Source organism: Carlito syrichta, unplaced genomic scaffold (assembly GCF_000164805.1).
Source record: "Carlito syrichta isolate Samal-C Ts95f unplaced genomic scaffold, Tarsius_syrichta-2.0.1 Scaffold303577, whole genome shotgun sequence".
NCBI classification, from domain to species: domain Eukaryota; kingdom Metazoa; phylum Chordata; class Mammalia; order Primates; family Tarsiidae; genus Carlito; species Carlito syrichta.
Window position 1 is genome coordinate 436,227 of NW_007247673.1, and position 15,951 is coordinate 452,177.

Consider the following 15,951-nt stretch of genomic DNA (forward strand, 5'->3'; position numbering starts at 1 on the left):
GGGCTCAGGCAATCCACTCACCTCAGCCTCCCAAAGGTGCAGGATTACAGGCTGAGCCACCGAGCCCGGCTTTTTTTTTTTTTTTTTGGTCTTTTTTTAAGAACCATTATGTGCCAAACATTATGTCCAAGGGCTAAGGCCACAGACATAATGCACAGTCTTTCCCTGCTTGGAGCTCACAGTCTAGTGGAAAGATAACACATGTGTAACTATGATAAAATAGACTAAGGGGCATGTTAGCAATTTGATTACAATCTCCATTTATTTGGAGTCCTGAAGAGTGTGTCATTAACTCTACTTGGAGATATGAAGAAAGGTTCTTGGACTCTGTGACACCACCCAAACACTCTAACTTCTCAAACTTTTCCTCAACCACACACACCCCTGACAACACCAGAAACAGAGAAACATATTGCATAGTACAAATATTTAAAATTTATAAATCAAGTTAACAGACTGATAAATAAATTATATTTTTCCCCATGCATTGACAAATGGATCCTAATCATCACCTGGAAGGCAAAGCTTGAATTTAAACTTTTAGGAATCCATGTGGTGTCATGGGGTGAACAAGCCCCAGCTCCTGCCTCCTGCCTTGAAGCCAATTCATATTCCAGTGCCACCCCAGCTCTGTCCTGCATTACTAAGGGTCTCTGTGTTTCCTTGGAATCTGGCACACAGGTCAGTCCTTAGGAGGATGTTCTGGGGAAGAGTATACACAGTACTACTCAGGGATGTTTGGACAAGAAATTTTGGGGTCGTTGTATCTAGAGTATGGTCTAGAAGGGGTGCTCTACTTCCAACAGGGTATATCTCTCCATCACTCCATGTGTAGGGGTGCACACATCCATCACTCCATGTGTAGGGGTGCAGGCAGTGAGACATAAGAGTAGAGTCCTCTGCTGTGTGCCCCAGGACAGGAGCCTTGCTTGTATGGGTGTGAGAGTGGTACCCACTCTTTTCTTTCTAATCCTGCTCCGACTAAAATCTAACTCTTTCTTGAAAAAACTGCTTCCCTGAAGCCCTCTCAAGAAGAGTTTGTTTTCTATCTTGCAATTCTTGAAGACGGGCTGAGTGTCTTCCTTGCTCTTCATTGCAGCGTCCAGACCAGACCATTCCCCCTCCTTCCACCGTCTTTGAAGATCAAGTCCTGGTCTACATTCCCTGTTGCCTTTCTTTGTGACTCCCATCTACAAACCCCATTGTTCACTTATCCTTATTTCTTAAGGTCTTTTTAGAATATGGATCACTGCCCCTGTCTCCAGTACAATCTATGTGAAATTTGAGGTGAAATCAATTTTCACGTCAGTGATCTTCTCAGTTCCTTAACCTCTTGTCTCTCAATGATCTTGTCCTTCACCTTACTTCAGTCAACCATCCTCCTGGTTACATGCCAGACTTGTCATTTTCAATAACTGAACTTCTCCATAACATCAATTTCAAGCAATTCTCCTACTTTTTAAAGCAATTCTCCCTAATTTGAGGGGGCCCCAAAAAACCCCAGAATGTGTTTGCAAAAAATTGTATCTTTATTCTTATATGTTTAAACTTCAGTCACCTTCAAAGTACTCATTTGCACAATACACCTATCAAGATGCTTTTTCTACTGCTCAAAATGGTATTTGAACTCATCAATTTTGATGTGTTTTAGTGCTCTGCCCTTTTTTTGTTTCACCTCTTCCACATTGGCAAAATTCCATTTTGAGGACTTTTTTCATTCTGGGAAACAAACAAAAAAAGTCTCTCAGGGCAAGATGGGGTGAGTAGGGAGGGTGGGACACAGGGGTCTTGTCATTTTTGGTCAAAAACTGCTGAACACTCCACACAATGTGGGCAGATGTGCTAGTAAATCACTCATCATGAAATGGGCAAACGTGTTGAAAGAATCTCCGCTCTCAGGTGATATGTTTCTAGAACACTTGCTTAGCCGGAGAAGCCTAAACTACAAAGGGCCCACCCTCCAAAAAACTAATTCCATTTTTGGGAGGTCTCACTCATACTCTTAATAATACAAATCTTCAACCACATCAGGACTTCCAATTCACTGATTCCATCACCTCTACTTATATTCTTTCCTTCACACATCTCATCTCATTACCTCCCTCCTTATTCAAGTTAAACTCCATGACCAATCCTTAATAGTGTCTTTTGCTGTCACCCTAATCTCTCATGGTCATGCATTCCCTTAGAAATTCCTAGCTCTAGTTACCTCCAATCCTCCTTTTACTTTATGACTGCATGCATAAAATTGAAAGTTTTGGGAAACAAAAATTCAGAGTGCCTGATTTCAATTAAAAATAACAGCTTCTAAACTTTATAAAGGCTTAGTGCTGCCCAGCAAAACTTGTATGATTTTCTTATACATTCCTTCTCTCCTTCATGACTGCTTCATGCTTTTTCTTCTTCTTGATGCTTCAGACCTTTCCTCTCTGCAGTCTCTAAGATACCCTTGCTTCCAATTTTAGCTGGAGAAGCAGAAATAACAAGAATAGGACCTCCACATATTACCACTCCTCACCTGTCCATCTGCATTTGAATCCATAGTCTTGTTTGTTGCTCTGTTTGACTTGTCTTTGCTCCTTTATAAGGTTAAATCCTCCTCCTCGTTCACGTGGCATCTTATCCTTGCCTGCCTAATACAAATACCTCATTCCAACAACTATCACCTATTCTTCTATATCATCAAAAGCTTTCAATCTATTGAATTATTCTCATTAGTATATAAGCATGTTATTATTTTTCTCATCTTAAAAAAGAAAGAAACACTTTCTTGGTCATTTGCCACAAACTGTCTTCACTGTTATATAGTTTCTTCAGAGCCTTCTACTTGATGCTTGACTCTTCTCTGGACATTATTTATTACACATACTCCAGTCAAGCTTTTGATTCAACTACTTAACTGAAAATACTGTAGACAGGATTACTTATGACTTCTTTGTGGCTAAATCTGATGGTCAATTATTTACCATATTAACTTGATCTATCAGTGGCTTTCATAGATTTTCTGTTAAGATGGCCACCAAAAGTTCCTCTCAGCCCAGAACATTTATGTCACTCCTTCTATCAGAAGATGAAGCCTATTTTTCTGGTGTAGCCTTGTGACCTGCTTTGACCAACAGAATGCATTGAAAGTGATGCTATGCCAATTCTGAGTTGAGGACTATATTATCTCAATCTATCTGTCAGATTAGATAGCTAGATAGATAAATTTTTTAAATGCCTAACTCCTTGCACTTAATACATTACAGTGCATGCTCAATAAGTAGCTGCTAATAAATCACAGATGGTAGAATTTGGGGAAGGCCTTGAAGAATGAATAAGAAATCAAAAGGAAAGAAGATGAGAAGGGAAGTAAAGACAAAGAGGCATTAAAATTCATGAAACGTTTGGGATGCCAAGTGGCCCTTTGTGTCTCAAATATTAGAATGGGAAGAAGACACTGATGAAGGCTGTGCCAGATTATGAACAGTCATGAATGCCATGATATCTATCCAAGTTGGATTTTATCCTTTGTAGATTAAAGCGCTTATGTAAGTATAGCTTCCAGATGGAACACCTTAAGTGCTGGTCTGATGTCACTTCACTGTTCCAGTACTTACAATGCCTGCTTCATATTTTCCTTTTAGTCTTTTTTTTTTTTTTTTTGAGTTGGAGTCTTAGCACTTTGGGAGGCCAAGGCAAGTGTATTGCCTGAGCCCGCGGGTTCAAGACCTACCCAGGCAACTTGGCGAGACTTAGTCTCTACACTACATCCTTTTAGTCTTTATCTTTCTTTTCTGGCTACTTTTTTACATTTTATTTTCCAACTCTTAATTTGTCATCTAGCTAGGTGATACTTTTCATCGGACCATGAGCACACTGTGTTCTTCCCAGACACTCTTTATTGGTGCCGTTCTTCTACTTATAATATCCTGTTCTTCTACTTATAATATCCTCAGTATTATCATCCCCTCACATATTCCACTTACTCTTCAAATTTTGCATTGCCCAGAGTCTCTGAGAATTCTTTCCCAATCATTTTAGCCCATGGAATTTTTTTTTCCCATTCTCTGAGCTCTTGTTTTAATTATAGTTAATACTATGTGATGTGGCACTTGATTGCTCTCTGTGTATGTTACATACGTTTGGTCTTAAATTCAAGTATGGAATAAATTTCTTGAGGCAAAAGCCTACATCCTATGATACTTGTCAGTAGTCTTTGCAATATTGATGTAGTTGGGAGGGCAGTGTTTGTGAGCTGGTTATGTAGGACAAACCCAAGTTGTCGGCTGTCAAATTTTGAGGTTGGGATTGGTGGAGGATTCTGGCAATACCAATGGTGCCCATGATTTACATGCAACAAAGTAGTTATTTCATTCTAAGTCTTGTTCTAAATGTCTGCAACCAAAAGAGCAAGTATGGTCTTCCCCTTCGTCAGTACTCTATAGGGCAGCAAATCAACAGAAATGTAGATCACAAAATGCAAAGAAGGAAAATGGGATTATAGCACTAGAAAAACAGAGAAATAAGGTCTGGTATTGGGTGCTTTAGAAAGCCTTTGCTTCTGTTCTGATTTCATGGATTGTGGAAGTAGAAACACCAGCAGTCGGAGCTGCAGAATAGCTAAAAATCAATTTAAAATCTGAACCAGGCCCAATTGCTGAAGAAAAAGCTGTGAATTCACTGCAATTGGTATGAAAAGCCAATGATAAGAGAAGCTGTGAGCACAGTACAGCATAGTGTAAAACAAAATCAAAGAGCATGGAACAAGCACATAATGCAAAACCTTAATGACAAAAAAAAATTTTAAATGATCTCACCAATTTCTTACTGAAGAAACTGGGAAACCTAATACCAGAACTATACTGTTCATTTTAACATTATAATAAACATAATTGCCATGGAGATTCTATTCTTTCAGGATGGTTCACGTATTGCTCAGGTTTGAATAAAGCTGGTATAGTGGAAAATACTCTGAACCCAAAGTCAGAGGACTTGTCCTCAGGTCTGTCTACATCTTTTTCTATCTGCCCATTTATTCATGCATGTATTCATTCAATCACTCCGGCAATCAAAAAAATGTTTGAAACTTACTTTTGTCCCAACCTCTAATGAAGCAAATATACTTCTGAAACTCAAATTGCTCATCTATAAAATGAAGATAACAATTCCTATACTGGCAATCTTATACAGTCTATAAAGAATCTGATGCGGCCGGGATCGGTGGCTCAGCCTATAATTCCGCGCTTTGGGAGGCCAGGGTGAGTGGATTACCTGAGCCCATGGGTTCGAGACCCGCCTGGGCAACTTGACGAGATCTCATCTCTACAATAAATCAAAAAATTAGCTGGGCGTGGTAGCGCGCGCCTGTAGTTCCAGCTACTTGGAAGGCTGAGCAGAAGGATCACTGGAGTCCAGCAGGTCGAGGCTGCAGTGGCCGGAAGCATGCCACTGCACTCCAGTCTGGACGACAGAGTGAGACTTCAACTCAAAAAAAAAAAAAAAAGAAGAAGAAGAATCTGATGCTATACTGGGAAAAGGAGTTAAACAGCAAATATAACTTACGTAAGTTTGTTTAACTTATTTAAACTGGGTCTAAGTAATGTGGTAATCATCTTGGCACTACAATTGCAGAAACCATCTTTTGATCTTCTAAGCCACTATCGAAATTATGAGCAGTGGTCAGTCATCCATTCCAAGTGCTTTCAGCACTCCATGTGTGGTTCAATTTTACTTGAAAACTGTCAAATATCAATTGGGATTAGTCTGATTCCATTGATCTCTTCACTCAGTTAAATAGAAAATATCAGATTCAGAATTTATCACTTAAAAAAAAAGAAAGAAAAAGAAAAAGCCTTTGTTGCTCATCAACAGCTCCAGATGGTGGCAGAGAAAGCTGCAGTGGACTGTTCCTGCACTCGCCCAGACACTGCCTCTGTGTTCCAGAAAGCCCTACCTTGTCAATTTGTGTCCAGGTGGATTCAGAGTACACCTTTTCTGGTGCCAACATTCAACATGATTTATAAAAATGCCACCCATTCCTTTCCTTCATGCAAAGGGGTCTGGTCTGTCTTTAAGAAAACATTGCTGGGTAGTGGTAAAGTCAATTGTTAGAGTAGTCAGAATATTCTCATATGCATCTGTCTAGACCAAAGCTTGAAGAAGATGGTTTCTCTTACTTTGTTTTTTAGTAGTTTCTCAAAGAATGGGAGACTATATAGTCTAAAAAATAAAGAACTTCTTTCCTCCCGATACCCATAGGAGCTCCGTAGCAGTTATCCCTGTGTCCTCCTCACAAGTGACACGCTTGTTTGTACTAAGCTTCAGTTCATAAACACAACTCTGTGAGGTTTGTTATCCCCAACTTATATGAGATAATTCCAAAAGATGAATTGATCTTCAGAGACTCATTCATCTTGATTAGAATTCAGGTCTTCTGATTCCCAGGACTTTGCCGGTGACTATCTGAGACGTCTCCCATGGCCAGGGTGAGGGACCTAACACTCCTTGGTGATAGACAAATTGTCACTTCGGTGCTCTATGTGTATCACCTTACCACCACTTTCATTTATAGTAATTCACAATAAAATCCTCAAACTTCACAAGCTATTTATTAGTGTCCTTATCATTACTTTGTCTATCTTCACAGGGTGCACTACATATCTTGATAGATTGTGAAACTTTTTCTAAGTTCTCTTAACCCATTTTATTAAAAACCATGCCTTACCATCTCTGGTCATTTAACAGTGTGATGGGGCTGCTTTTAAAAGGATGCATTCTGAGGTTGCCTTAATAGAAATACAATGTTTAGAATGTAGTGCCACCCTATGCTGGTCATATTACACCTCAAATACAACTTTCAGTTCATGACATTGGTAAAATAAAATATTGTTTGTGTTCAGAGGATTGTGCCTCTACCACTAGTAACTAGGGATTTGGGCTCAGGGAAGAAAAAATATAGGGAAAACATGATTGCTGTCTTCACATTTGGAAAGGCTGTCAGAGAGAAGACAGATTAGACTCACTTTGTGCTGCCCTCCAGAGCCAAACTAGGATCAGTGGGTAGAAGCCACAGGGAGGCAGACCAGAGTTCCATGGAAAAAAGAGTTTTCTAAATTTTGAGATCAGTTCACATTGGAGTGAGTTGCCTCAGGAGGTAGGGAGTCCCCAGGTACCAGAAGTGTGTCAGCAAAGGCTGAGCCATGCTTTGGAAGAGCTGTCACTGTGAGAATCCAAGCACTAGAAGAAGATTTCAGGAAATCTCAGATCCCTTTTCTTTCAGATATTCTCAAGTCCCAGGATTGATGAGAAACTAATTTTCTCAGAGGCTTCTTTCCTACTTTCGACCCTCTAAACCAGTTTTCTTGAACACATCTGCCAACAAGCAAACAAGAATTTGTTGTTTTGAGGCATCTTTTTTATTTGTTCTCAATTCTTCCTTTCCCCCTTCTATTTAGGCAGAAAATGTCGACATTTTCAAATTTCTTTTAAACACCTACAATTTAAGATCAATTTTTCAGTTTTTCTTTTTTTTGAGTTGGAGTCTCACTCTGTCGTCCAGACTGGAGTGCAATGGCCGCTCCCGGCCACCGCAGCCTCGACCTGCTGGCCTCCGGTGATCCTTCCACCTCAGCCTTCCAAGTAGCCAGAATTACAGGCATGCGCTACCATGCCCAGCTAATTTTTTTATTTATTTATTGTAGAAATGAGGTCTCGCCAAGTTGCCCAGGCAGGTCTCGAACCTGCGGGCTCAGGCAATCCAACCTCAGCCTCCCAAAGGCGCGGGATTACAGGCTGAGCCACCGAGCCCGGCTCAGTTTTTCTTATATAGAAAACATTGCAGCACCCAGCACCCTAGTGGGGGATACTGATAGTGGGGACAGGCTATGGATGTGTGGGGGTATTGGAAGTATATGGGAAGTCTCTGTACCCTCCTTTCAATTTTACTGTGACCCTAAAAGATAAAGTTTATCAAAAAAACAAACCAACATACTTTGTGCAGAAGGACATTGACCCAGCCACATCTCTGAGAGGGGGATTGTGCTCCTCTTTCACGAGCTCTTCTGGCCTTTTTATCAGCAAAAAAGAAATGGCACTCCAAACTCCACAAGCTGAGTGTAATATAGAAAATGTTTTCCAAGATATGGTCAAGGTTTAGGACAATAAGCTGGGCAGAGCCCAGGGTGTCATCATTACTACACTATTTCTGAAGAAACAAAAGAAAGGGGCAGTTTTCAAAACCCACCAAAAGCCTTGGAAAGAAAGACTGCCTGAAACTGGGCCTCTGGTAGAAGGACCCAGTCAGCCCACCATGACTTGGTAGGGAAGGAACTGAGGAAAATGCTCCTTATCTTCATTTCTTCCCAGCCTCGGTCACCTATTAGTGCCTCCTATGGGCAGAACCAACTGGAAGCCGGCAGACAAGAGCATCTATTGATATGGTCCACATGCCCTGATGTTCACAGAGCGTGGGATAGGATGGAGAGTGGATATGAAGGAGCAAATGGGAAGTGTCCACTACTGTCCTTTTCCACAACATGAACCTAGGTGGACATTTACCATCTGCTCTCCTTGTAGCCTGGAACGTACATGCGTGCAGAGTCTGTATAATTGACCAAGACTTGAAATGAGTTCTAAAATAGGATTAAAAGCAGTCATTTAAAATTTTTTTAAATTATTTTATTTTAAATATGTGGGGTACAATTCAGGGTTAGGTATGCAAATGTTCATTATGCAGGTACCCTTGTTGATGAGGTGTGCTTCTCCTTCCCCTGGCAGTTTCCTGCTACTGTCATTTTTACAAATTTTATCTTTTCACTATGGAAACTAAAAACTATATCAGTATACATATTTCTGTGGCAATTATATTTACATCTAAGAAACGGTTTTACAATGGAAAATTTTCTGATATTCCTTTTTCCTAAAAAGCTTTAACCAACTTGAATGGCTCTTTCTCTCGAGGAAGCCACAAGCTTATTATTTTCTCTTTCTTCCATAGTCATTGTTGTGCTGTCTTTGATGTGAAATCTGTGATAAACCTTCTAATTTTATTCTAAATGCTCACATTCAATAAAACAGTGCATCATTTTAAATCAAAATCTTCCATTTTATTAGGTAGGGTTAAATGTAAGGTAATTTCAACATGTGTTGTAGAGTCTGTAACAAGTTGTCAATAGAAAATGCATTCTCCATTTATGGGATATGAAATACCATGATACTGGGGAATCAATGTGGTTGTGACTGGAGGTGGGGGATGGGCTAGATGGCCATACCAGATTCTCTGTACACATTTCCTCATCTTCGCCCAGAGGAATGATCAGAAAACTAGGGAGTCTGGTATTTAAACATAAATTCCCATGCAATCTGGTGCTTTTCAATGGAATTTTTCAGAGCTCAATTTCAGTTTTATCTCCAAGTGGAATTTCAGAGTTGACAATAACAAGTTCGCTCTTGAAAAATGAAAGTGGAAAGTGAAGTCTGGATCCCCCTGCCCCACCCCCCCACACTTACCTGCCGTAGACTTTTAGCCTTTTCCAAAGTAAAGAGCATGCTCAGTGTTAATGTAATGGAAACACTGTGAGCTACCTTACAGGAACTACTTTTGTGCAGCTAAATGGGTACTGTAACAGAAATGCTGAAATCTCCCTGAGAAGCTCATAGCACTAAAAGCAAAAACTTGCATGGTCTTATGGATTCATATATTCAACCTCCTGTAAGATCTAATATGCATTTGAACTTAGATCCAATATATACAAGTAGACTCTGATCGAGTCCCATACTTTGATCTTGGATTTCTTTAGTGTTGCATATAAGAGAGTTTTCTTTGTTATACATTGGCTAAAGGACCTGAATAAGATCATCAGGACCAAAGGTGTTGTGATGTGCCAAAAAACAGATCCAGGTAGACTCCTGAAAAGAAATTTTCCCCGAACAATCACTACAAGTCCTCTGCTTCGGGAACAAGATCAGAAGAAATTGATAGAGTTGGGACTGTTTAGATTCTGATAAGGAAGGTAGAGATATTAGAGTTGTCTAAAATATAAAAGCTGTTTGTGGCTAATAAAACCTATCTAAAAATCAAAACTTCTGTTTACTACTTTGGAATTCAATTCTATTTAAATTAGATAGAAAATGTAACTATTAGTAGGATTTCTTTAAAATGGAAGGTAAAAGGTGAAAACAAAAAAATATTTGTTATCTTAGCTTAAACAAGTAGATTTTTAGATAACACTTCTCAATTACTCTATACTAGCTAGTTTTCAAGGATAAAAGGAAACTCAGTTTAGGTCATAATATATGACTCTCTTGTGACTTACTTTTTGATAAATATTGCCCAGTGAAAAATTTTTTTTCAGATTCAACGTATTGCTCTTCCTAGAAAATACTCGGATCAGATGCCTTTTGTAAGTAAAGCTGAAACTTGCACAAATTTATCAAAAGGACATTTTCAGTTCAAATAATGAAAAGCTACCCATTGGTCAAATAACTGGGGGCTGGGCAGAGGAAGAATCCAGAATCTATTGCATGTTATACCAGTCTTTGTACAAATATATCTTGAGAGACAGCCTGCTCGGTTCTTTTGCAATAGAGTTGGTCTGAAAAGCAACATAAAACCTTCACTATATCATGTGCATTTTGTACACTTTACAGTGTTTTGGTAATAAAAATATGGAAGGGGTTTGTCAGAGTGTGAAAATGACAAATGATTACATATAAATTTTTTTCTTATGTTTCAGGTGGGAATGGAAGGCAGAGAATGATATACAATAGTCGCACTTTCTCTTAAATTCTTGTCACCATTTAACAAATAAGATCAGAAATTGCCCTGTTTACTCCCTGTTTCCAGAGTTGGAAGAAAAATATAGTTAGCAATTTGCAAGGAACAGGAAGTAGTTTCTGTTTTTAGGCCAATGGTGAATGTAGCTCCTTTCAGAATTCTGCAGAAGTACGCAGGGTAGGGACTGGACAATCAGTGGGCGATTTCCAGTTCCCAAGGTCATATTTCTCACATGGGTGACCTTGGCAAAACACAAAAAAAGTCTCATTATGTATCAAGACACTCACTACTTTAACATTCCTCAGCAGTTCCCCATCATTTGGAGATGATGTTCTTATCACTCTGAGGGGCACGAAAAACACCTCACAACCTGGCCTTTGCCCTCCTTCTTCCATCACACATCCTGACAGTCACACGTTCGCCCTTAAATGAACTGTGTCCCTGAGACTTCTCGCCTTTCTTCAACTCATTCATTACATATTTCCTGGGTACTGCTATGTGGCAAATAAGAATAAATGATGAACAAGTCAACGTGATCCAAAGTCTTGTGCTACTTATGGTCTAGTGGAGATAAGGACAAATAACAACCCCCCACCTCCACCAAAAAATAAATAAATAAAATAATTACAAATTGTAATAGGTGCTGGGAAGGAAGAACCTGAGTATTGACATAGAGACTAAAAGAGGAGTGGGGGGTGGGGTGGCCATAGAATGTGCCAGATGAGGGCCCAGGACAAAGACTTCCAGACACAGGAAACAGCATAGGATAGGCACCTTCTAAAGTAAGAAAGACTTCCTCAGGTTCAAGGACTTGATTAAAGTCCTATGCTCCAGTGTAGCTGAAGAATGGCAGGTGTGGGGGACGCAGCACAGGGTGAGGATGAGGGGCCAGATCACGTAGGGCCTTCTAGCTGAGAGCAAGGGGTTTTATTCCAAGTTCTATTAGAAGTCTTTGGGTATATTTAAGCAAAGAGGTGACACAATTCAATTTATATATTTGAATAATTGTTCTGGCATCTGTATGACAAATGAATTTCGAGAAAAACAAGAGAGAAAATGGTTGGAGCGGTGACTTAGGAGGCTATTCCAAAAGGCAAGTAAAGAGGTGACAGTGGATGGGATCCAGAGATACTTGGAGGAAGAATGAACAATGCAGTTAAGGTTTTGCCTTTCTGTCTAATTCCTACTACCTGGTTCAGTCCAAGCATCACCTTTCCTATAAAGCTATGCTGAAGGCTACATCATCCTCACAGGGTTAGAGCCCCCTGCCCGTTCTCTAAGTAGCCTGTACCCTGTCTCCACCAGATAATCTACTGTAATATTGACTTGCTTGTCTTGTCGTCTATGAAACTGTAAAGTTTGTTAGGACAGAGGCTGTGTCTTACCTTGTCTGCATCCTCAGTCCGAGTGCAGAGCTCAATGCATAAGAGGTGCTTAACAGATGGTAGATGTGTGGGTGAATTGTGCCCTCTGGATTGTTGGAGAGCTCTTCGCAGGGCACCAGCCACTGTGTGGGAGCCAGATCCAGGGGCTTGGGATTGATTCTGATATTGAAAGACCTGTGGAAGAGCTACTGCATACCAAGGACACCCACGTCCTTTAGAAGTGACCAAGAAATCTCAGACAGGAAGCCAAATTGATTTTTCTAAGGCTGTTTCAGAGGAAGGAGTTCTTGACTAAGGTGGACTCTCTCAAAAATACTTTGAGTTCTATTTCTCAACCCTGCTGCGACAATTACAGTTCAGAAACACTTACTTGTAACATGTAGCTTAGCAGACACTGTCATTTTTGACAAGGGGTTTGCATTTATCACGTGTGTGTCTGGGAGCTGTTGGACAGAAATCATAACCAAGCTGTCACCATAGCCTCCCATTACCTTCAAGCATATTTCTTTTAATTCATCTCTATAAAGATTTTAGTGTCTAACATGCACCAGGTGTTGTGCCTGACTGTTAGGGTGGGATTGAATGTCAGGATATTTATAAAGGGTCTCTGCTCCTGAGGAACTCACAGTGCTCTAGAGGAAACAACTAAATAAGCAGTTACAATTGAGGGTGTATATATGCATTGTACATGTATTTGTATTCATATAGTAATGGCTAGTCAGCAAACCACATAGTTGATGGGGGTCCCATAAGATCATAACGTAGCTGAAAAATCCCTATCACTTAGTGATGTCATAGCTGCTGTAACATTGTTGCATAACACATTAACTTTTCTGTTGAGATACATGGATACTTACCAGTGTGTTACAATTGCCTCCAACACTTGTATTCAGCACTTGTATTCAGCACTGTAACATGAGTACAGGTTTTTAGCCTAGGAACAAGAGTCTATACCACATAGCCTAGGTGTGTGGTAGGATATGCCATCTAGGTTTGCGTAAGTACATTCTATGATGTTTATATAATGACAAAATCATCTAATGACTCATTCCTCAGAATGTACCCTGTTGTTAAGCAATGTATATGCCACCTGGGAGAAAAAATAATAGGATAATTTATTCATTCTTCTGAGAAGAAGATGAGAGTGTATACTTGGTCAGAAAGAAGTTTAACTTGAACTGGACCAGTAGGAATTGGTTATCAGTTTCTGTCAACTTCCTAGAGAAAGGGAGCCCAAAGTTTAAGGTCACCAGTCCCAGAGCTAGACTGTTGGGTTCAAATCAAATACTTGATGACACATGAAGCCTCTGCAGTTACTTAACAGCTCTTCACCTCAGTTTACTCAACTGTAAAATGGGATAATAATAACACATACCCCATAGTGTTGTTGTGGAAATTAAATAAATTAGTACAAATGAACATAGGAAGGTCATTCCTGGCAGAGAGAACAGTAATAACAAAGATACCTGCACACATATGTTTGTTACGGCTGTATTCACAATAGCAGAAACATGGAACCAACCGTGTTGCTCATTGAAGCTGGACTGGATAAAAAAATGTGGTACATATACACAATGGAATATTATGAAACCATAAAGAAGGGCAAATATATGGACTTTGCAGCAAATTGGATGGATTTGGAGTCCATCATACTCAGTGATTTATCACAGAAACAAAGAACCTTATGTTCTCACTCATAAGGTGACCTTGAACAATTATAATGCTGTGGGAAGGCAATTGGCAGTAGCAGAAAACTGTCAGGGGAAGAGGGGGTGGGACTGGCAGTTGGGGGAAGTTGCTAGGGGAAGGAGGGGCATGCCTCATCAACAAGAGTACCTGCATGATCAATGTTTGTATGCCTAGCTGAATTGTACCCCACATCTTTATAATAAATAAATTAATTAATTAAAAAAAAAAATTGATGAATGTCCATGGAATGTCAAGGAAGAACAAAGCTCTGTTGTGAGCAAAGTGCAAGGTGTATTCGGCAAGGGAGATTGGATGGAAGATCAGAAACAGTTTGTAGCCCAGGGCATGAAGAGTTTTACAAACCATGCTAAGAAATTTGGATTCCATGCTATAGGTAATGAAACCTGTAAATGATTTCAAACAAGGGAGTAGGGTGATCAGGTCAGCATTTTAGAAAAATTCTTCTGGCAAGATAGGAAGGTTAGATTAGAGGAAGAAATACATGAGACACAGAGAGTTTAAGCAGGGGGTTACAGCAGTAATCCATGAGAAATTATTTGAAATCTGGAATAGGATAGCAATAGGGAATGCTGACCGGCTAACTTTAAGGTTTCCCAAGCATGGGACTCTTCTTCCCTTGTATAATATTCCAATAATTCTCCAGACTCTGTTTGAGCGAAGCTGGCTCAACACTTTTTCATTTTGTGGATGTTTTGACTCCTTATGTCTTTCTGCATCTTAGATTATTCATTCCTATAACCCAGCAGGAAATCATGATCACAACAAAGGAACTTGTCAATTATCTGATGATGGGCAGATCATTCCGCAAATCAATAAATGGCGAGTGTTCCATAGAAACCAAGTAGGTGCTGAGCTCTTCAGATTTTCCCATTGGCCAGCCTTCTGCCATTATGCTTTCTTCTTCTGGCTGCCCAAGAAGATTTGTGGGAGAACAATGTGATATAAGTTGTGTTTTCAGACTACTAATCCATTGTTGTTACACATTTCAGATCAGAGGGAGAAAAATGTTGCACTCTGAAGGCTTGGCATTTCCTTTCCATTGCTTTTGGTGCAATTCTCTTTGAAGACAAAAATAAAAACAAAACCTCAGACTGTGCCAGGCGTAACTCTAAGTGATACACACACACAGACACACACACACACACACACACACACACACACACACACACACACACAGTTTAATCTTTGCACTAGCTCTAAAGCAGGCACTGTTATTAGGTCTAGTTTGTGGATGAGCAAACGAAGTCACAAAAAAAAGCCAAAATTCCATAGTTAGTGAAGAGTAAAGCCAGAGAGTCAATAGTAATGGCTGGTGTTGAATAAACGTGGAATGAATGCATGAGTGAAAGAGTGAGGAAGTGAACAAAAGAAATGAACAAAAGATTGTGGTAAGCATTAGAAAATAAGAAGAAATTGTTTATTCAGGTTTAGGGCAATATCAGGAGCCCAAACAGGAAGGGGGTCCCCTTGTTAATGTGGGTAGTTTTCCAAAGAAATTACTCTTCAAATATGAGGTTTGAAGTAGAGTAGTAAAGTAAGAGTGAAATTTACTCATGATTACAGAAAATATGGCACATTGGGAAAGTTAACACATTTTTCTGCTGTTGAGATCAAGCCCTTGTATTATTATGGGCTCCTATAAGTGGCATTTGAAATAAATGCCATTTCAACTGCAAAGAGATTACCGTGAGACCCAATAAATGTTTTCAATTTGCTGGATTTTGTGACTTTGAGAATAAGAATGGTGTCTGTATATCAAAGAAAAGGTGCAGAATGTGTCCTGCAGAAAACTCAGAGACTCAGTTCTGCACAAGACATCAGCCCCTGTCCGAACCTATAAATAAGCTCTTACCTAGCCCTCAGTGTTAGGCATTAACACTGAAATATCGTCAATTAATAAACAGTCCTACAGTTTATAATAATGTTAAGTATTAGGAACCCCAAATGAGTAAGATATAATCTCTAATGTCAAAGACCTTCTGACTGGGTGTGGAGGCTCACACTTGTAATCCCAGCAATTTGGGAGGCTGCGATGAAGAGTCTGAGATCAGCCTGGGCAATGGAGTAAGTCTTCATAAAAATTTTTAAAATTATCTGAGT

The 15,951-nt window shown here is 39.7% G+C and overlaps 1 pseudogene; it reads right to left on the reverse strand.

Annotated features, from left to right (window-relative positions):
- The window catches only part of LOC110595700, an 11,152-nt pseudogene extending 1,624 nt beyond the window's left edge, over nucleotides 1-9,528 (reverse strand).
- Between the last annotated feature and the right edge of the window lie 6,423 nt (nucleotides 9,529-15,951).